Here is a 23,469-nt window from a genome sequence, read left to right as displayed (position 1 = left end):
TCTCAGAAAGAGAGAGAGAGACACAGAGAAATGCAGAAAGCAGAACACAGTGTGCAAACAGCTAATTTTCATAATAACATCTCAGACAAGATGTACAAGCCTCACACCTGCAGGTGTAAAAGAGAATAACATTCATATTTCTGTTCTCAAAAACACAGATATTCTTCACCTGCACTATGAAGTCAGACAATAAATGCCAGAGAATAGACTGATACAGATTGATCATATCAAAGATATTCATTAGAGCAGATATATCTACAATATTGAATTTAACAGTTGTGAAAAGTTTCTTAATGTCTGTGAATATCATAACTTTATGCATAGTAAAACTCATAATAATTTCTTCTAAGAACAGGAAAATCAGTGTTGGAAGAAAAAGATGAAAAATGAAAAGACTTATAATTTAGACACTGTTGAGAGAGAGAATGATTCTCTGATACAAATAAATGATTGTTTCATTATAAATATTTAAAATGAATGTAATAATCAGTATCTGTAATCAAGCTTCAGATAGTTATATTGTACATCATCTTTATACAATAAATTGTTCTAGAGATTAATAAGAAGAATGAAAGTGTATATGCTGAGAAATGTAGTTCACTGAGTCTACACAATATCTTCTTGAAACAGAGAGAGCTGATAACAAAAGCAGAGACAATAAAACCAGAAGTGACAGAAGTGAGAATCACAGAAACAGAGGTAGCAGAAGTGGAAGAATCAGACATAGAGACAGATGTAGAAGATTGAGAGAGAGTGACAGAGAAAGAAACAGAAGAGACAGAGAGAGATGTAAGAGATCTGACTACACATGACACAGACAATTTCTCTATTATCACATTCTTCAGATTCTTAATCAATGATTCAACATTGAGTTCACTATCATCAGTGAATGCAGATCTGTCAACACATGAAGATTCTATATAAATAAAAACAATATATCAGCATCTGCATTCACACAAAATTATGTCAGAAAACATAATCAGAAACTCACTGAGAAGAGAAATAGTCAAGAATGTATAAGAAGATAAAGAGAGTGTATGAGAAGATGAAGAAGATGTGTCATTCATAATAGTACATTCTGGCAATTATTAGAAGATAAACAAGTCCTGGTCACATTTCATAACACATTACACTTACTGCTAATAAACTGCTCAGTATGAGTACTATGAGAACACTTGTTGTGAAAACAGAGAGTCATTGCCAGAAATACATACAATGTGATAGATGAACAAATAGAAAGAGTTGAACAGAAGAAGAGGTAGAAATCTTGAATGAGATAATGATGTTCAATGATGATAATGATGAAGATGATGATTGAAGAGTGAGAAAAGTTAGTGAATAAGTAGTGTAATATAGTGAAAGTTTCTTTGAGAGAGTGTACACAGAACACTAGCTGAATCAGGAATAGATCATATGATTGCAAAACACTAGTGGCAAGCTAATCTGCATGAAGCTAGGGTGTACAACATGGTCACATGGGTGTGACTGAATCTGGTGAGAGAGGATGTGGTTCAGAAGAATGTACGACTGTCGGATAATAACACAGCCGCTTCCGAACTACTAGCGTACGAATGTAAAGGGGGCCCTAGCGGCCACTAATTAATTTAGCGTACGAGATTCAATATATAAGAAGCCGGCGTACGCCTGTAATCGTACGCTGGCTTAAGCAACCTTTGAATCACATGCTTAGCATGTTGAATCTCAGAGTTTCAAGTGTACAATCTTCATATTAAATACTGAAAGAAATCAGACACTGTGATACCTGATGTAATAAGTTACAGACCTGATTTCATAAGTGAGAGTTCTGTAAACCAGGCACAAGAAACATTCACATTAAACACACTGAGAGAATGTAAGAAATCAGAATAAGTAAACATTATTATCTCTTACTTAAAGAATGACAAGATGTCAGATGATAAGTATCTTATAAGAGTAGTAGAAAAGATGCTTCTGAACTTCAAGCTGAGAAAATTGAAAAACAACATTATGCTTTACTGTGATCTAGAATATGCAGAAGCTCTCTATCTAGAATCTTCATTTAGATGTAACTTGATAACTCACATATATAAGAAATTCAGTCACTTAGAAAGCTCTGAACTCATGAGTATACTCAAATCAAGAGTATACTGATCAAGCATGACTGAGAACATTCAGACATATACTCATGAGTAGACTGATCATCAGAATCATGAATTTCACATTTGGTCTCATTTGATCTGATCTCATACATTTCTTGGTGTGAATCCCGCTGGGACTAATCATTAAATAAACATGCAAAGTGACTATATATCAGATCTCAAAATGGAACCATGACTTGAAAAAAATGAGAAAGTGATCTCATTTGGTTTCATTTAGTTTCATTCTTGGCATAAAGTTACTATTTTTAGACATTTTAAGGTTTTTTTTAGACTATTTTTAATTTTTTAAAAAGTAACGCTTTTTGGTAACACTCAAATGAGATTTAAAGTCATTTAAAGGAATAAAAATAATTTAAATTGAGAAGTGAAAATCATAGTCTCATTTGAAAAATCTGATAAGAGTAGACAGTAAGTCTCACTAGAACAGTATGAGACTACTATCTAATGTTAGAACCGTGTAATGGAATCTGTCGAATTGACAATGAAACTATCAAAAATTCTGGTCCTGGTCTCAGACACGGTCACACGGTCAGTCTACTCATGAGTGCCTGAATTACCAGGTTGTGAAAGAATCTAAGAAAGAATTAGAATGTGAGAAAGTATAACATCAGATGAAGTATATAATACAACTATTCAAATAATGAAAGATGAACCTTATAGACATATTACTGTGAATATCAAATGAAAACTGATGAATAATCACTGCTATTGATTACACTACTGACTGACCAGTCATGAAAGCAGTTTCAGAGGCAATAGAGAAGATGATGACAAAGTTTCTACATAATGAGATCTATGTCAACTATGAAATATCACATGAGATTCTAACTGATAACAGTGTGAATCTTGTAGAAGAAGTAGTGAGACATTTCATGAGCCAGTTACAGACAAGATATCATAGAACAACATCATATCATCCGCGGACAAATAGAAAGATGAAATGCTTGAATGAAATCTTGAGTAATATGCTGATGAAATATCTAGTGAGCAAGCCTACAAGATTATGAGATGAATATCTCAGTCAGGTGCTATTAGTCACGCGAATTCAGCAGCATACAGTCTTCAAGCATTCATCATTCTACCTGTTGTATGAATTGCATCCACGCATCCCAGAGAATGCTTCAGAAAAGATGAGAAAGAAAACAGCAGTTACAGACACAGCAGTAGCAGTTGCAGACACAACAGTCACAGACACAGAATCAAGATTGAAAGAAATCAGTCACACACACACAAAAGCTAACAAGTTACTTCTGAACTGAGCAATTCAATTGAAAAGAATACAAGACTCACTAGTTAAGAAATTGAGTCTCAAGATAAGAATATGAATTCTTATACATAATGAGAGTTCTGAGAAGTTTCAATCTAGATGATTTAAGTCATATAAAATACTCAAATCACATTCTCTGAGAATGTATGCATTGAAAGAATCAGAGAGATAGATCTTACATACCTTAATCAATGATTTATAACTTGTGAAAGTAAAGATGTAAGACTCAAGTAAATTATGATTATTCACAGCACTATTATCAGTGTTGAAAAAGAAGAGACTTACAATTGAAAAGTCTTACAAAGTAAGAGAAATCATAGATGCTTACAAATTAGATGATCTCACTTATTCTGATCTTTTTATAATTATAAGAAAAGAATGAGAAGTAATGAAGAAATCAGGTGAATATCACACTTCAATAAGTGATAAGACTGTAGTCAGTCATATAATAATATACTGCAGACAGTGAATACAACACAGTAAAGAGCAGTCTCAAAGTAGCAGACTTGCACATGAGTCAGATCACAGAAGAAAAAGAAATTCAGAGTTGAATTTAACTATTTACATCAGTTTAATTACAGAGATCACAGAGAATGAACTATCTGAAACATCTGTGAATGCATGAGATTAAGCTATCTCAACTTCTGAGAACACTCAGAGATCAGATGAGATTAGTTTCAATAAGTTATTCACTGTAGTGATTTGAGCAGGTAAAGAGAGACAGTATAATGTATAAGACAGAATTACAAAAGATGAAAGCTACTGAATCTAGTTACTGAACACTATACTATATAGAGATTGTATAAGAGTAGTGACTAGCAGATAAAGAAAAAGTGTAAGAAAAGAGATAATGAATTGATCATCAACTGTAAGAATCAGCTGTAAAAGACAAATGTTATCATACACATCTCATTCATTTTCATATATCACACATTTAATCTATTTTCAACACCACATCATCTGAAAAATGTCAAAAACAAAGAAAATCTCAAAACTCAAGATCTGTAAGAAATTTGAGAGCTGCAAGCCACTCTTATAATAACACTGTACATGTCTTCAATTTCTCTATCACTCTGTGTATGACATTAATGTCATTTATCACAAGATTGACTGGAATGCCAATATAGAAATGCATACACATATACATAGAGAAATTGAAGAAGAGCACAGAATCTGCAGAATCAGAAGCTAAGAAAGAGAGAGTGAAGACAGAAGAAATGAAAGAGAGAGACACAGAACTGAATAAACAATAGAAGTCACTCAGAGTCAAATGCTTATAACTTGATGTGTGCACAGCCTTCCCTGCAGAGAAGAGAGAGAAAGTGACAGAAGAAGCTTGAGAGTGAAAGAGAGTAGTCTCAGCAGTGTTATCATCTTCAATTAAAATGATCTCTGACACTGAAGCAACTAAGAACTATTATTAGTATACAAAAATCATAAAATCAGAGATGAAAACAGTTACTGAACAAACACTCACTGATCTTAGAGTTATACATGTAATTACAACATACATAAGACTTCTCAGAAAGAGAGAGAGAGACATAAGAGAATACAGAAAGTAGAATACAGTGTGTGAACAGCTCATTTTCATAATGATATTTCAGATAAGGTGTATAAGTCTCATACTCACAGATGTAAAAGAGTACAACATCTGTATTCTCATTCTTAAAAACACAGATATCTTTTATCTGTATCACAAAGTCAGATAACAGATATCAGAGAATAGGCTGATACAGATCTATCATTCTGAAGAAATTTATCAGAGTGAATATCTCTGTGATATTAAACTTTATAATTATGAAAAGCTTCTTCATATCTGTGAATATCATGACTTTGTACACAGTAAAACTCATAATGATTTTCTCTAAGAACAGAAAAATCAGTGTCAGAAAGAAAAGATGAAAAAGAAAAAGACTTATATAATCTTGACACTGTTAAGAGAGAGAGTGATTCTCTGAAATGAATAAATAATTATTTCATCATGAATATTTAAAATAAATGTAATAATCAGTGTCTGCAACTGAGCTTCAGATTATTATATTATATACAGTCTTTATACAATAAATTATTCTGAGAGTCAGTAAGAAGAGTAAGAGTATATACACTGAGAAACATGATTTATTAAGTCTATACAACATCTTCTTAAAACAGAAAGGGCTGATAATGAAAGCAGAGACAGTAAAATCAGAAGTAGCAGAAGTAAGAGTCATGGGAACAGAGGTAGCAGAAGCAGGAGAATCAGACACAGAGACAGGTGTAGAAGATTGAGAGAAAGTAGCAGAGAAAGAAACAGAGAGAACAGAGAGAAATATAAGAGACTCAGTCACATATGATATGAGTAATTTCTTCATTATCATATTCTCTAAGTTCTCAGTCAATGATTTAATATTGAGTTCACTATCATCAGCAGATGCAGATCTGTCAACATATGAGAATTCTATATAAATAAAAACAACATATCAGTATCTGCATTCATATAAAATCATGTCAGAAAACACAATCAGAAACCTGCTGAGAAGGAAACAGTCAAGAGTATATAAGAAGATGAAGAAGATATGTTATTCATGATAGTACATTCTGATAATAGTTAGAAGATAAACAAGTTCTGGCCATGTTTCATAACACATTACACTTACTGCTAATGAACTGCCTGGTATAGGCACTACAATGATGCTTGTTATGAAAATGAGAAGTCATTATCAGAAACATGTACAATGTGATAGATGAACAGATGAAAAGAGTTGAATAGAAGAAGAAATAGAAATCTTGAATAAGATAGTAACATTCAATGATGATAATAATGAAGAAGATAATTGAAGAATAAGAAAAGTTAGTGAATAAGTGATGTAATATAGTGAAGATTTCTTTATAAAAGTATATATGAGATGCTAGCTGAATCAGAGATAGGTTATAAGATTGTGAACACTAGTGATATGCTAATCCGCATGAAGCTAGGGCGGATGTCATGGTCATATAAGTGTGATCAAATCTGGTGAGAAAGAATGTGATTTGAAAGAATGTCCAGCAGTTTGAAAGAACATACAACTGTCAGATAATAATACAGCCGCTTTCAAACTTGCTTATGAGTGTAAAGAAGTCATAGCAGCCGCTAATTAATTTAGTGTATGATATATAAGAAGCCGGCGTACGCCTAGACTGGCCGGTGGGACCATGAATTTCACATTTAGTCTCATTTGATCTGGTCTCATTTGATCTGGTCTCATACATTTCTTGGTGTGAGTCCCATCAGAACCAAGTCTCAAAAAAATCTGAAAATGAACCATTTCTGAGAGAAATGGTGTGAAAAATGACCAGATTTAATTCAAGAACAGTGAAATGAGAGTAATTTCTCAGAATAAACTGTGAAAGATGATTATTCTTTCAAAATCAGAATGAGACTGAGACTGAAGATCAAAATCAGTCTCATTCAGTTCATTCAGTGATTGCTTATATAATCAGAATTTGATAATGATTATTGATAATACTCATGAAACAATTAAATACATTCTTGTGTAAGTTTATTCTTCACTTTATTATGAAAACTACACTTCTCTGCTATACTGTGATCAGAGATATATTATTATTATTATTATTCTTCAATTATAGATATATGCAGTCAGAGACTATGACATCTATCTGAGAACTTTTAGTTCTCAGAGTTTTTCCTATATCTGTAAAGTTAACTATTATACATTCATCAATTTCAGATATGTAAAATCAGAAAATTTCAGCTCAGAATACAAAAACTGTTTACAAATTGCAGTATTTTAACATCTTCTGATACTTTGAAATCATTTGACAATATCATGAGAAAGGAAAAGAGAACACAGTCTTAAAGATAGACACATTAAATAGATAGATAGAAAGAAATTGAAAGAAAAAGATAAAGTAAAGAAAGACTGTAATAAAACAAATTATTAAAAGATAGTATATAGCTGTTTTAACAGACTATATCTGATTGATTTCCTTCTCTTCATATTCAGATAATTCTGAATTTAGCCATTTTCTTATAGCTGCTTGAGTTTCTGATAGAAAGTCTATTAAATATTTAATTTCTGTCTCAGTTGAGAATAAGAATCTCATATTTAATTGATTTAGATCATACTTCTCTTTCAATCTAACTCTGAGACTATTGTATAATACACAGTGCATTACAATATACTCAGAATTCTCATTTACATTGCAGAATGAGCATTCTATTAAGTCAAATCTATCATTAAATCTTTGTATATAAGATTTGAAATAGCTATGTTCTAGTTTCAGCTGTATTATAGATGAGAATATTTTCTTTTTATATTTAATTGAACAAGATTTTCACTTGGGTTTTATTTCAAATCTTGAATAATGTATACTTATCTTTTATTTCTGCCAGCTTTCATTTCACTTATCTAAACAAGATTCTTTTATTTTTCTCTTTATAAAAGATCAGAATATAACTTTTTGAATAAATCTGCTTAATTCTGCACTGTTTTTTACAGCTGAATCAGTCAATTCATTGTCATGAATATTCATATGAGCAGGAACTCAGTGTAAATGAATTATCAGCTTTGATATTCTTCTCTTTTGAATTTTCAAAACAGAGTTTAAGATCAGTTCAAGATTCATTTGATCATTATAAATCTGACTATTTCTAAGTCTTTTTAAAGTAGCTTGACTATCAGAGAATATTTATATCTCTTTCAAACTATTTTCTCTTTTATGAGATTTTATTTCTATGAGTTTGAAAGCTTTCACTATTGTAAATAGTTCAGCATCAAAGACTTCAGATTCACAGCCTAGACTACGGGCGCTAGCCACCCGCAGGATGCATCTTAAGCTAATTACATTTAACCCTCTATAATTAACCGACCACCGTGTCCGTCCTCTCAGGCCAGCCACTAATTTCCAGAGGTGTTAGTTAGTGGCTGCCACCGCCCACTTGGTACACACCAAGCTTCCGGTTGCTGATCTCGGCCTCATTAGATGCCCATAGGCCTATCAATCAGCTGTCATGGCCTTGCCCCGTGTTAGGAACTAATCATAGACTTGATGACTGCAGTTCTCCCTGTCAGTATTAGAACTTGGCAGAGAGCTTGCAGGCTCTAGTCTATCAGAGTGCCCTGCCTAGGGCCTAGATACATGTCTAGATCTGCTAGTTGAGTGATTTTCAAAATCATTCTCTGTATTTGAGAGGGAGCTAGACTCTGATGATGGCCCTAGTTAGAAACTTGCTTAAGTAGTGTATAATCACTACATTAGACTTGACTCTATATTGTTAGAACCTTGACAGGTGCACAGTAGAATAGTGAGACATTGACATTTCATACCAGCTCTGATGAATGTTCACAGAATCTCACTTAACTAGTGACTTGGCTTGCAGTAGAGAGTTCTACCCCACATCAAGTCTTACTAATTAGGCTCAGTCTCTATTACATGAGAGCTTTCATGAGTAAGAAGTGGCAGATGCCAGCGGTGGGATTCGAACCCACACACCTCTAATGTGTGCAGCCTTGATTACCAGTCTTATCAACTGGGCCACGCTGGCGTGATCAGAGGTATTAAACTGTCTGATAATTCCATGTTTTACAATCATGAGTTTCTTGATTGTTTCTCCTTGTAATTGTTCTCAGTGATAGTGACAAATATCTTGACTTGAGTTGAACTTTCACTTCATTCTCATCTCTGTTAATGAAATTGTCAGAATATCACATATTATCAGTGCAACAGTTGAATATGTACTCTTAATAATTTTTCATAACTCTAGAATTGATTTAATGTGTAAATTTGTCAGATTATCTTGAAGATAGTGATTAAATTCAGTTTTATAAGTATGTAGTTTTGTCTGATTTTTAGTTGCAATCAATGTATATAAGTTCTGTTTTAAAGTTAGTATTATAGTTCTATGAGATATGAAGTGTTATCAAAGATTGTTACTTATTAGAGAATTGTATTTCACTGTCTTTATATCTTGAACATCTGCTCATTCAAATCTCTGATAGTTGACATTGTAGTAGTCTCAGACTAATTTAATATACAAGTCTCATTTCTTCTCTGTTCAATCTTAAGAAGTGTAGATATTAACTTAACAGAAGAAATCTAGTAAAGCTGCTACAGCATAGTACTCTGTAAAAGATTATTCAGTTTTACTGTAGTAATATATCAGTTTATTTCTTGCAGTAATAATAGCCTGCACTATAGTATTATCTCAGACTGAATTTCTTTTTAAGTGATTTAACTACTTCTCAAGATGAGTAAATAAACTGTTATACACTTATCAGACTGACTGCAGTATTGATGTACAAGTGATTGAGACTGTCTTTATTGTCGTATAAAACTGAAACAGTAAATCAATCACATATTTCAACTGAGTTCACTTCATATTGTGGTTCGGAAGAACGTACGACCGTCGGATAATAACGCGGCCGCTTCCGAACTACTAGCGTACGAATGTAAAGGGGGCCATAGCGGCTACTAATTAATTTAGTGTATGATATTACAATATATAAGAAGCCGGTGTACGCCTGTAATCATACACTGACTTAAGCATCTTTGAATCACATCTGATAGCATGTCTAAAAACTGGTGAGAAGTGCAGGCTTCTTCAGAGCATGATAATTCTGTCTATGAAGTGATTTATAGTTATCATATCAGTGTGATTCTAGAACATCTCAAAAGATAGTATATGAAGAGCAGTGAGCAGAAGAGCATCTGATTGATACTGCTTCACTTGTTAGAGGAAAACTCCACACTCAGACAAATGTCACATATGAGACACAAACAGATGAGATGTGAGAAAGAAAATGAAAATGATGATTCAGATTCAAAGAAGTTCACTCCCTACTTAAAAGAAGAATAAAAGAGAGAGTGATCATCACTGAAGTTGTATGATAATAACAGAAATCATATAACAATACAGTAATATAACAATAGACATTATATGATCAATGAGAAATCACTGAAATGAATACCTTTTCTAGTCAATATAAACAATATTCTTCTCTGCTACCTGAACTGGAAGATATACAGAACCTCTTAGAGAGTTTACTCAAAGCAGTAAGAAAAACAGCTGAAACTGCTGAACTGGAATCAAAGCTCTGTATGTGTATAAGAATTCTAAATGAGATCAAGGCCTTGTGTATACAGTGACAGACTGAGATGAAAGTCAAACAATAATTAGCATTCACTGTGAATCAAGTATTCACTATGAAGAGCTTCATCAATGCAATCATCATCATCAATAAGAATAGAGAAAACCAGATCTTAGATCTGTAGTAAGAGATCAAATGTTTATACAGACAGATAACTACACTGAATCTGAAGATCTTATCATGATTGTTCATAATCTCTTCAGAAGTATACACATCATTGAAGACTGCTGTGCAGGATGAGAATCTGAGCATGAAATACATTAAGTCAGAAGATCTGCTGAAGTCACTAAGCTTTAATAATGACTGAAAAAATGATGCTGCAATCAGCTGACTAAGTCAGATGTGATTATATTATCAGATTGAATGTGAACTCACAGACAGATAGTTAATGAAATTTCAACAAGTCTTAAGATCTGCTGTGTTTCTACATGAAAAAGTGAAGTCATTATAAATAACTAATGAAAAGATGAATCTCACAGATCTGAAGTGATATTTATTCTCATGAACATGAAATGAGTTTTCCAAATAAATCTTACACAACTTTGAGAAAGTGAACACATGAGATAAGTGTTACAAACACTTTACTGAGTGTAGATAAGTGAGTGATCTTATATTGTACTTCACACACTTCAGCTTATACTATCTCATATTGAATAAAGAGCTTTTAACATCTTTCTATTTACAGATCTTCATTCATAGTCTTATGTCTGAGTTGAGAGTGAAATGAAAATGCTTAACCTCACAGCCAGGCATAGTGAAGAAAGCATATAATATTCTCATTGTATGAGAATAACTGAGTCAATTGTAACAGAAAATACTGCAATTGAGTATATCTCAGTGAAGAATGAGTAATCAGACTTCTATGACACAAGTCACATATCTAAATGTGATGAATCTAGATCTGAATGTCATTGCTAAAGCACAGAATCCTCTGAAAAAGAAATCCTCTGAGTGAAAACCTTGATGTTACAAGCATCAAGCTTGCTTCAACTGCAGATGTCAAAATCATGATATAAAAGATTGCACTCAGCATGCACAGTCAAGAGAAGCAAGAGAGTTAAAAAACTAACAGAATCAGTGAGCTTGAAGACACTCACTGATATTCTATGAAAAGTCTTCAAAGTGAAAGAGATGTCTGTATTAAATAACTCTCTGAATTCTGTGAATACAAAGAAGAAGCAGGCTTCTGACTGAGATGCGGGTGAGAATGAAGTAAACACTCATCTCAATGCCTTGAGACCTGAAATGTTAATGTATAAGAGACACTTGAATAAGAATTGAGAGATGGCTGCAAAAGTGTTAGCAGACACAGAAGCTTCTATATAATATATTAATGATTATATAATCTGAAGATTGAAAGAGGTCTGCTGAGTGAAGAATCTCTGATGCATAAGATTATCTGATAACTGATATTTAATATTATCTGCAAAAGTAAGAGTTTTCTTACACTTTGAAGAATGATCTTGCTATATTTAGGCGTGAGAGCTGCAGAATGTGGAATATGACCTTATTCTCAGACTTGATTGATTTCAAAGGTTCAATCCGCAGATTCAATGATATACATGTTATATGCAGTTAACTGATAGGAAGAAAATGATTCATATGATTCTATCAACTGATATGAGAAGAACATTTCATATCTCTGATATAGAAGAGTTAAATCTGCTTACATATCAATAAGTAAAAAGAATGATTTATAAGATCTCATCTGAAAGCATTCTGTATATTATACAGAACTCAGAAGTGAAGAAAATCAAGATAAAGAATATGTGAAAGGACAAGCATATGAAGAAGCTTCTGAAGAAGTATGAAAAGATCTTCTGAACAGATCTTTCACTGAAATTATCATCAGAACAAGGATTCATACATGAGATTGACATGAGAGATGTAAAATCAGTCAACTAGAATGCATACTCTCTGTTACAAACACATCTCAAAGAACAGAAGCATCAGATCACAGACCTTCTAGAATATGATCTCATATAACTCTTATCAAGCACATGGGGCTTTCCAGTTCTATTTGTGAAAAAGATGAGTGAAGAGTGACAGATGTGTATCAATTATCAAGCACTTAATAAGCTTATGATCAAGAATGAATATTCACTGTCACAGATTCAACAACAGTTGAATACAGTTGAAAACACCTGATATCTATTAAAGATTAATCTCATCTCAGAATACTGACAGATCTGTGTAGATAAACTGTCAGTTCTGTGAACTGTGTTTAATATGCAATAAGAGAAGTTTAAATTCCTGGTAATATCATTTGATCTAATAAATACACTTATCATCTTTTAAACAATGATGAATATAATCCTTCATAAACAGAATGAAATCTCATATCTTATATACCTTGATGATATTCTAGTCTTTTCAAACTCATATGATGAATATCTGAAGTATCTTGATAAAGTGCTTACAACTCTGACAGAGCATAAGCTCTATATCAAATCAATTAAGTGTATATTTGAAATGAAAGAGTTGAAGTTTGTAGAATATGTAGTGAGTGATGACTGTATATACCTTATTCTGAAGAAATTGAATGTTATAGTGAATCAATCATGACTGAGAAATGTATATCATGTATGATAGTTTCTTGAGTTGGCCTTATACTACTGCAGGTTCATCAAGAATTTTGCATGAATATCTGCATCACTCTCAGATCTCTTAAGAGAAACAGATGCAAATCTGTGAAAGAAGAAGTTTTATTCAATCATCTGAAATGCTGTGTGTGAAGAGACTTTTCTCACACTGAGAGAATGTATTATAACATTCTCAGTGCTTATTCAATCAGATTGTAATAAACCTTTCTACATTGAGACAGATGCATCTGAATGAGCTATCAGAGACACTCTTCTACAGATGAGTAAGAACAGCAAGCTACACTCAGTGATATATAATGATAGAAAACTATTAAGCACTGAGCTCAATTACTCAGTGCATGAAAAGAAATTGCTAGTGATTAAGCACACACTGACATTGTGAAATAGATATATTAATAATAAGTATATAATAACAGTGATCATGAATTATAAAAGCCTTATCTATCTATAATTGATAATAAAACCTTTCAAATGCTTAGCATGTTAAATCTCAGAGTTTCAAGCATATAATCTTCATATTAAATACTGAAAGGAATCAGATGCTGTGATACCTGATACAATCAGTTACAGACTCAATTTCATGAATGAGAGTTCTGTGAATCAGGTATAAGAGATGTTCATATTAAACACACTGAGAGAATGTAAGAAATCAGAATAAGTGAATATCATAATCTCTCACTTAAAGAATGACAAGATGTCAGATAACAAGTGTCTCATAAAAGTAGTAGAAGAGATGCTTTCAAACTTCAAGCTGAGAAAATTGAAAAATGATGTTATACTTTACTGTGATCTAGAATACACAGAAGCTCTCTATCTAGAATCTTCATTCAGACACAACTTGATGACTTACATGCATAAGAAATTCAGTCACTTAGAAAGCTCTGAACTCATGAGTATACTCAAATCAAGAGTATACTGGCCAAGCATGGCTGAGGACATCCAGGCATACACTCACAAGTGCCCGAATTGCCAGGTCATGAAAGAATCTAAGAAAGGATTAGAATATAAGAAAGTATAATATCAGATGAAGTGTATAATACAACTGTTCAAATAATGAGAGATGAATCTTATAAACATATTACTGTGAACATCAAATGAAAATTAATGAATAATCACTGCTATTGATTACACTACTGGCTGGCCAGTCATGAAAGTAGTTTCAGAGGTGACAGAGAAGGTAGTGATGAAGTTTCTATATAATGAGATCTATGTTAACTATGAAATGCCGCATGAGATTCTAACTGATAATAGTGTGAATCTCATAGAAGGAGTAGTGAGGCATTTTGTGAGCCAGTTACAGACAAGACATTGTAGAACAACATCATATTATTCACAGATGAACAGAAAGATGAAACACTTGAATAAAATCTTGAGCAACATGCTGATGAAATATCTAGTGAGCAAGTCTACAAGATTATAAGATGAATATCTCGGACAGATGCTATTAGTCACATGAATTCAGCAGCATGCAGTCATCAAGTGTTCATCATTCTACCTGTTGTATGAATTGCAGCCGCGCATCCTAGAGAATACTTTGAAAAAGATGAGAGAGGGAACAGCAGTTGCAGACACAACAGTTACAGACACAGCAGAAACAGTAGTTATAAATACAGCAGTAGCAGTTGCAGACACAACAGTCACAGACACAGAACCAAGATTGAAAGAGATCAGTCATGCATACATAAAAGCTAATAAGTTACTTCTGAACTGAGCAATTCAATTGAAAAGAATACAAGACTCACTAGTTAAGAAATCAAGTCTCAAGATAAGAATATGAATTCTCATACACAATGAGAGTTCTGAGAAGTTTCAATCTAGATGATTTGAGCTGTATAAAATACTCAAATCACATTCTCTGAGAACATACACATTGAAAGAATCAGAGAAACAGATCTTATACAACTTAATCAATGATTCATAACTTGTGAAAGCAAAGATATAAGACTTAAGTGAATTATAATCATTCACAGCACTATCATCAGTATTGAAAAAGAAGAGACTTATAATTGAAAAGTCTTACAAAGTAAGAGAAATCATAGACACTTATGAATCAGATGATCTCACTTATTTCAATCTTTTCATAATTATAAGAAAAGAATGAAAAGCAATGAAGAAATCAGATAAATATTACACTTTAATAAGTGATGAGACTGTAGCTAATCATATAATAATACATCACAGACAGCAGATGCAACACAGTAAAGAGCAGTCTCAGAGTGACAGACTTACACATGAATCAGATCACAGAAGAAAAAGAAATTCAGAGTTGAATTTAACTGTTTACATCAGTTCAATCATGAAGATCACAGAGAATAAACTATCTGAAACATTCACAGACACATGAGATCAAGTCATCTCAATCTCTGAGAATGCTCAGAGATCAGGTAAGGTTAGTTTCAATGAGCTGTTCACTATAGTGATCTGAGCAGGCAAAGAGAGACAGTATAATATGTAAGACAGAATCACAAAAGATGAAAGCTGCTGAACCTAGTCACTGAACACTGTATCATATAGAGATTATGTAAGAGTAGTGACTAGCAGACAAAGAAAAAGCATAAGAAAAGAGATAATGAATTAATCATCAATCATAAGAGTCAGCTGCAAAAGACAAATGTTATCATACACACTTCATTCATTTTCATATATTATATATTTAATCTATTTTCAATGCCACGCCACCCGAAAAACATCAAAAACAAAGGAAATCTCAAAACTCAAGGTTCATAAGAGATTCAAGAGCTGCAAGCTGCTCTTACAATAACACTGCACATATCTCTGATTTCTCTATCACTCTGTGTATAACATTAATGTCATTTATTGCAAGATTGACTGAAATGTCAATATAGAAATGTGTACATGTATGCATAGAGAAATTGAAGAAAAGTGTAGAACCCGCAGAACCAGAAGTCAAGAAAGAAAGAACAGAGGCAGAAGAAACAGAAGAGAGAGATATAGAACTGAATAAACAACAGAAGTCACTCAGAGCTGAACACTTATGACTCAGTGTGCACACAGCCTTCCTCACAGAGAAGGAAGAGAAAGTGATGAGAGAAGCTTGAGAGTGAAAGAGAGTAGTCTCAGCAGTATTATCATCTTCAATTAAAATGATCTCTGGCACTGAAGTAACTAAGAACTATTATTAGCATATAAAATCATAAAAAGCAGAAATAACAATTACTGAATGAACACTCACTGACCTTAGAATTGTACACATAATTACAACATACATGAGGCTCCTCAGAAAGAGAGAGAGAGACACAGAGAAATACAGAAAGCAGAACACAGCATGTAAACAGCTCATTTTCACAATGATATCTCAGACAAGGTGTACAAGCCTCACATCTGTGAGTGTAAAAGAGTATAACATCTGCATTCTCATTTTCAAAGATACAGATATCTTTTGTCTGCACTACAAAGTCAGATAACAGATATCAGAGAATAGACTGATACAGATCTATTATTCTGAAGAAATTCATCAGAGTGAATGTCTCTGTAATATTAAACTTTACAGTTATAAAAAGCTTCTTAATATCTGTGAATATCATGACTTCATACACAGTAAAACTCATAACAATTTCCTCTAAAAATAGAAAAAATCAGTGTTAGAAAGAAAAGATGAAAAAGAAAAAAGACTTACAATCTCAACACTGTTAAGAAAGAGAGTGATTCTCTGATATAAATGAATAATTGTCTCATCACAAATATTTAAAATAAACATAATAATCAGTGTTTATAACCAAGCTTCAGATAGTCATATTATACATCATCTTTATACAATAAATTATTCTAGAGATCAGTAAGAAGAGCAGGAGTGTACACACTGAGAAACATGATTCATCAAGTCTATGCAACATCTTCTTGAAATGAGAAGAGCTGATAACAAAAGCAGAGATGATAAAACCAGGAGTGGCAGGAGTGAGAGTCGCGGGAACAGAGATAGCAGAAGCAGAAGAACCAGACACAGAGACAAGTGTAGAAGATTGAGAGAAAGCAGCAGGAAAAGAAGTGACAGAAGAGGCAAGAGAGAACACAGAAGACTCAGTCACACATGACACAGACAATTTCTTTATTATCACATTCTTCAAGTTCTTGATCAATGATTCAACACTAAGTTCACTATTATTAGCAGACACAGATCTGTCAACACATGAAGATTCTACATGAATAAAAACAACATATCAGCATCTGCATTCATGCAAAATCATGTCAGAAAACACAATCAGAAACCTGCTGAGAAGAAAACAGTCAAGAACATACAAGAAGATAGAGAAGATATACTATTCATGATAGTATATTCTGATGATTATTAGAAGATAAACAAGTTCTGATCACATTTCACAACATGTTACACTTACTGCTAACAAACTGCCTGGTATGAGCACTATGAGAATGCTTGTTATGAGAATAGAGAGTCATTGCCAGAAACATGTACAATGTGATAGATGAACAGATGAAAAGAGTTGAACAGAAGAAGAAATAGAAATCTTGAATAAGATGATAACATTCAAGAATGATGATAATGAAGATGATAATTAAAGAATGAGAAAAGTTAGTGAATAAGTGATATAATATAGTGAAAGTTTCTTTGTGAGAGTGTACACAGAATACTAGCTGAATCAGAAATAGATCATATAATTATGAAACACTAGTGATGAGCTAATCTGTATGAAGCTAGAATGTATAATATAGTCACATGAGTGTGACTGAATCTGATGAGAGAGGATGTGATTCAGAAGAACATACAACTATCAGATAATAATACAGCCGCTTCCGAACTACTAGCGTACGAATGTAAAGAAGGCCATAGCGGTCACTAATTAATTTAGTGTACAATATTACAATATATAAGAAGCCGGCGTACGTCTGTAATCGTACGCTGGCTTAAGCAACCTTTGAATTACAATATCAGAAAGTTTCAATATCTGAATCTTTTTCTGATTAGAGTGTTGCATTCAATGATCAATTGCCTGATGCAATCAAAGAATCTGAACAGTTATCTTATATATTAAACTTCATCATGTTCTAACATTCTGTATCATATTCAGTGATGTGACTGATTTGTTTGTTTGTTAAATATCATGAAATCATTGTTGTTGTTTAGAGAAGGTACAAATTGCATTAGCAATGTTTCAAATCTGTGATATTTAAATTATTAGTCAATCTATTTAAAATTAACAGTAATGTTATCAAAAAGCATTATTAAAAAGTAATATCAAAAAGTGTTATCAAAAAACATTATCTTTTGTAAAGTGAATGCAAAAGTTACTTAAGTAATCACTTTTATCTCATTCTCATTTCAAGAACCAGTCATCTCATTATTCTTCATCTCAATGTTAAGATTCTTTATCAGTGTTTGCATTACAAGTTGAATCACATGAGCAATGCAGGGAATATGACCTTGTTTATCATTTCAGAAATGCAAAGTCAATTTTTGCTTCAAGCTGTTCATCATAGTGTAGTTATTCACAGCATTGTCAGTTGTAATTGCAAGAAGACTGAGACTAATATTTCAATAGTCATTTTTAATCACAGTCATTAATACCTCTGTCATATAATCCTCAGTATGACTACTGATCAATGATTCAAATTCAATTAATGTCTCTTAATAAGTTCAGTTCTCATCAATGTAATAACATGTAACTCTTATAAATGCAAGATTGTTTATACTAGTTCATGCATTCACTATGAGAGATACTCTTCAATGATTCTTCAACTCTGATTCTAGATGTTGCATATTGATTTTGTAGTGTGTCTTGAGATTGAACTGAAGACAGAATTGATGTGAAATATAAAGATTTGAATTAAGCATTTGAAGAAGTGTTTGGAATTTGAGGTTTTCAATTAATTGAAGAGAAAGATTCAGAGATATACACATGTGAAGTAATTATTCACAGAAGTTATCAGATGAGAGTTATGAAATCAGAGTACTGATACATGATTATTTTCACATGATTTTCTTTAAATTAGAAAGTTAGTATTATCAAAAATTATTATCTGATAGAGTAACTTATCAGCTCAGTAGTAATTTTCTGATTATTTTTCTTTTATTATCTGCATTCTGATGACTTCAGGTGTCAGAAAATTTCTTCAGAGTCATGATCAGTTCATGATGAATGTTTCTGAATGAAGTTGCAGTGATTGTAGCAGAGAGATGACTCTTCAGTAATCTGCAATACAATCTGTTGATAATTATTTCATAGTTCATCTCAGTGTTTGTGTTGAGTTTTTCATAAATTTCATGACCTGGAATCAGATGTGAAGAATGAAGTGATTATTCATCATGATTGAAAGAGAGCATTCTGTATTGAATTGTAAATAATATAGACTTTGTGATTCACAGTGATTTCTTAAAGAGTTTATGAATCTTCAATAGAAGTAAAAGAAGTGAAAGAAGTGAATTCAGAAGATATGATGATAATTTAAGAAAGATAACAATTTATTTTCAATAACTGATTACTGATGTGTGTAAGAAGAATTAATATAAGAGAAAATAATCTTCTTTCTTAGCTTAGTTATAATTTTAGTACTAACTCAGATTGAATATTATTAATGTATAAAAGTAAATAAACAATCTTGATTAATCTCTGTCATATTTCTTGAAATATATTAATATTATAAAAGAGAGTGTTATCAAATTGTATTATCAGATGATATCATTAAAAATATATTAATATTATGAATATCAATGTTGAAAAAATATTGATACTTATACATTATAGTGACATGATAGTTCAATATATATATATATATTATTTCTGACATTGATAATTGATTACAACTTGTACAATAATTTTTGAAAACTTAAAATTAATTTCAATTATTAACTAATAGTTACAAACTTATAACTAACTAATATAAAAAGAAAAAAACTTTTTCTACTTATTATCTTTCTTCTCTTTCTCATTCTTCTTATTATTCTTTACAATTTACTTCTTATTCTTATTCTTCTTCTTCTTCTTCTCATCTGAGATGATAATCATCTTAAAATCTCTCTCTGCTGCCTTCTCAGAGAAGAGTTCTCACTGCTTTCTCTCAGCCAGGTCAATCTGTATCTTAAAATCTCACATTTCCTGATCTGCTGTCTCAGGTTTCATCTCAGTGATAAGCAGATTGACATGCTCAGAGAGCAGAGCTGCCTTCTCAATGTTCTGAATCATGAAGCATATTTAAGATCTGAACAAGGTCTTAATTTCCTTCTCTATCAGCTTCTACTAATCAATTAGAGAATAGAAGTATTATCAAAAATTGTTATCTCTTAATAAAAAACTTATCAGTTTTGACTTCTTTATCTCTCACTTTAATACCTTCTCAATCTTCTTCTGCTGCTGCTTATTTGCAGTAACACTCTTTTTCTCTCTCTCTCTCTCTATCTTGATCTCAAATCATTCTTGAGACTTCTTCTGATCTTATCACTGCTGTATGAGGCTCTTCACTATCTTCTTTTTCAATCTCTCACAGACAGTGTCATCTGCATTATTTCTCTACTTAGTTCAGTCTAAATCTATCAGAAGTATTACTTAAAATTGTTATTATTCTACTCTCTTACAGAGCCTCTTCAAGGTATTATAATATGCCTTGCAATCTGTCTCTCTGTGCTTGAACACCTTCTTCTTCTCTTTCTTCAATCTATGACAGCGCTCACGCGCCTTGATGGTTCACAGAACTGCAGAATATTTGAAGAGGAATAACATAATTGATTTTGATAAGTGTTGAGAGAGAGATGAAGACAGGTAATAATATAATAATAATGATGATGATAATGATGATGATGATGATAGTGATAATAATGATGATAATAATGATAATGATGAAAGAAGAAGTGCATCAGAATATATTATTAACTTATCAAATATAAAGAGATAAGGAAACTATTAACAGCTTTCAGAGATGTACAGAAACAGCTATAGTATTGTATAGTAATATTATCTTCATTCAATACATGCACTATTGATATTCTTTGTATGCATTTATTATATAAGAGATACATGCAGAAAACAGATCTTTATTACTAGAGAGAATGATTACAGCAATTCTCTGTTTTCATATTATAAAGATAAGTTATTCTTATTTCTTTCTTCTCTCTTTTCTCTTCTTCTTCAACTCATCACTAAGTTCAAGCTGATATGAAAACTATTAAAACACTCATAGAAACTCTCAAATTGAAGAGTATAGACTAATTAAATTTTAAATACAGATGAATTAAATTAATTTAATAATACTAATTATTCATCTCTTTCTCAATAAAATAACAGTTGCATCTTCCTTCTCTTCTCTCTCAAATAAAACATAGCTTGTGAAAAGTAAGTATCACATCAGATTATAATGACTAACACAGTCTCAGTACACAGAGCTGTATACATACAGTGTGTGCTGAACTGAGAGACTGTGTGAATTGCAAATCAATGACAGCATCTCAGAGAGAGCTGTACAGTGTGAGAAAGCTGCAACTCTCAGTCATATGCACAGAGAGTGAATCACTGCAGTAAGTGCATGTGCATTGCATGAAAGTAACACTTTTTAATAATACTCAGTCTCTGATATCATGAAAATAAAGTCTCTTCATGAGATCTGTTTTTATCAGAAGTTGAGAAATCTTATATTCTTCAAGATCATCTTCACATACCTTGTCTGTGAAATCAATGAAGAGAATCATTGATTTCAGTATTTTACTCTTAATGTTATTCAAGTAGCAGTAGAGTTCATTCTGATCACACTTTTTAAGTGTATGTTTTCTAATTATTCACATTTATACAGATATATACTGATTATTTGTTAGATAATGTTAAGACAATAGCTCATCATGACTGTGTTACTCTCACTGTGAGAGATACACAGTTGATGATAAACATTGTGAAGACTCTGAGAAGTGAGTATTTTGAGAGTGCTGTGACTCTGCAATCTTGATTTTTTTTTGTTTTTATTTTTTATTTTTTTATTTTTCTTTTCTTTTTTTTTTTATTGTGATTTTTTCTTGTGTTTGTTTTGTTTTTTGTTTTTTATTTTTTTTTTATATTTTATGTTTTTTTCATAATTAAAATTATATGAATTATGATCTGTGTTCAGAAAAGTAACAATATTTAATAATACTCTCTATTGAATTTTCAATAAATAAGCACTATATTATGATATTATGTAAGTGAGAAATGATTTCATAATCTCATTTAATATCATTCTCAATAATAAAATCAGAATGAAAATGTGACTAAGAATTCAAATATATTCTTTATCTGAGACTAGATTTTTATTTGAAAAGTGAATCTGAGACCTTTAATATTTGAAATAATGTGATTTGAGATCAATGTGATGAACACAAACCATGACCAGAAGTAATGCTTTTAGGCAATGTGACAACTGTAAAGTTTGATTCTGGTCTCAGACACGGTCACACAGTCAGTCTATTCAGTAGTGTAACTGATTTGTTTATTTATTGAATATCATGAAATTGTTGTTATTGTTTAGAGAAGGTATAAATCGCATTAACAATGTTTCAAATCTGTGATATTTAAATTATTAGTCAATCTATTCAAAATTAACAGTAGTATTATTAAAAAGCATTATCAAAAAGCAATATTAAAAAGTGTTATTAAAAAACATTATCTTTTGCAAAGTGAATGCAAAAGTTACTTGAGTAATTACTTTTATCTCATTCTCATTTCAAGAATCAGTCATCTCATTATTCTTCATCTTAATGTTAAGATTCTTTACCAGTGTTTGCATCACAAGTTGAACCACATGAGCAATGCAGAGAATATGACCTTGTTTATCATTTCAGAAATGCAAAGTCAATTTTTGCTTCAAGCTGTTCATTATAGTGTAGTTATTCACAGCATTGTCAGTTGTAATTGTAAGAAGACTGAAACTAATATCTCAATAGTCATTTTTAATCACAGTCATTAATATCTCTGCTATATAATTCTCAGTATGACTACTGATCAATGATTCAAATTCAATTAATGTCTCTTAATAAGTTCAGTTCTCATCAATGTAATAACATATAACTCTTATAAATACAAGATTGTTTGTACTAGTTCATGCATTCACTGTGAGAGTGTAACATGACGGAACTGAAGTGATGGCTAGTCAGCAGCATCATGTAGAGGTAGTTGTTTAAGAAGCTGTATAAGTGAGCTTAACTATCTTGCTTAAATAGTGAGCTCATAGACTACAGAGTTATTGCAAGAATATCACAGATATGATACTTAGTATACTAAGAAAATTGTATAAAACACATAGTAACTCTTATATATATTTCAGTAGAAGAAAAACAAATCACTGACTTCTTTGATAAGAAGTCAGTATCTAGCTATTTTATATAGATAATGAGTGAATACTCT

At 31.8% G+C, this 23,469-nt stretch overlaps 1 non-coding gene across 1 annotated transcript; it reads right to left on the bottom strand.

Moving 5' to 3' along the window:
- Nucleotides 1–8,848: 8,848 nt before the first annotated feature.
- On the bottom strand, nucleotides 8,849–8,929 carry BDCG_16528. Its single transcript has one exon. It is a non-coding gene; the product is annotated as a tRNA-Leu (tRNA).
- Between the last annotated feature and the right edge of the window lie 14,540 nt (nucleotides 8,930–23,469).

This window comes from Blastomyces dermatitidis, assembly GCF_000003525.1.
Source record: "Blastomyces dermatitidis ER-3 genomic scaffold supercont1.2, whole genome shotgun sequence".
NCBI classification, from domain to species: Eukaryota; Fungi; Ascomycota; class Eurotiomycetes; order Onygenales; family Ajellomycetaceae; genus Blastomyces; species Blastomyces dermatitidis.
The sequence above is the reverse complement of the archived record's forward strand: the minus strand, read 5'-3'. Positions and strand labels throughout refer to the sequence as shown.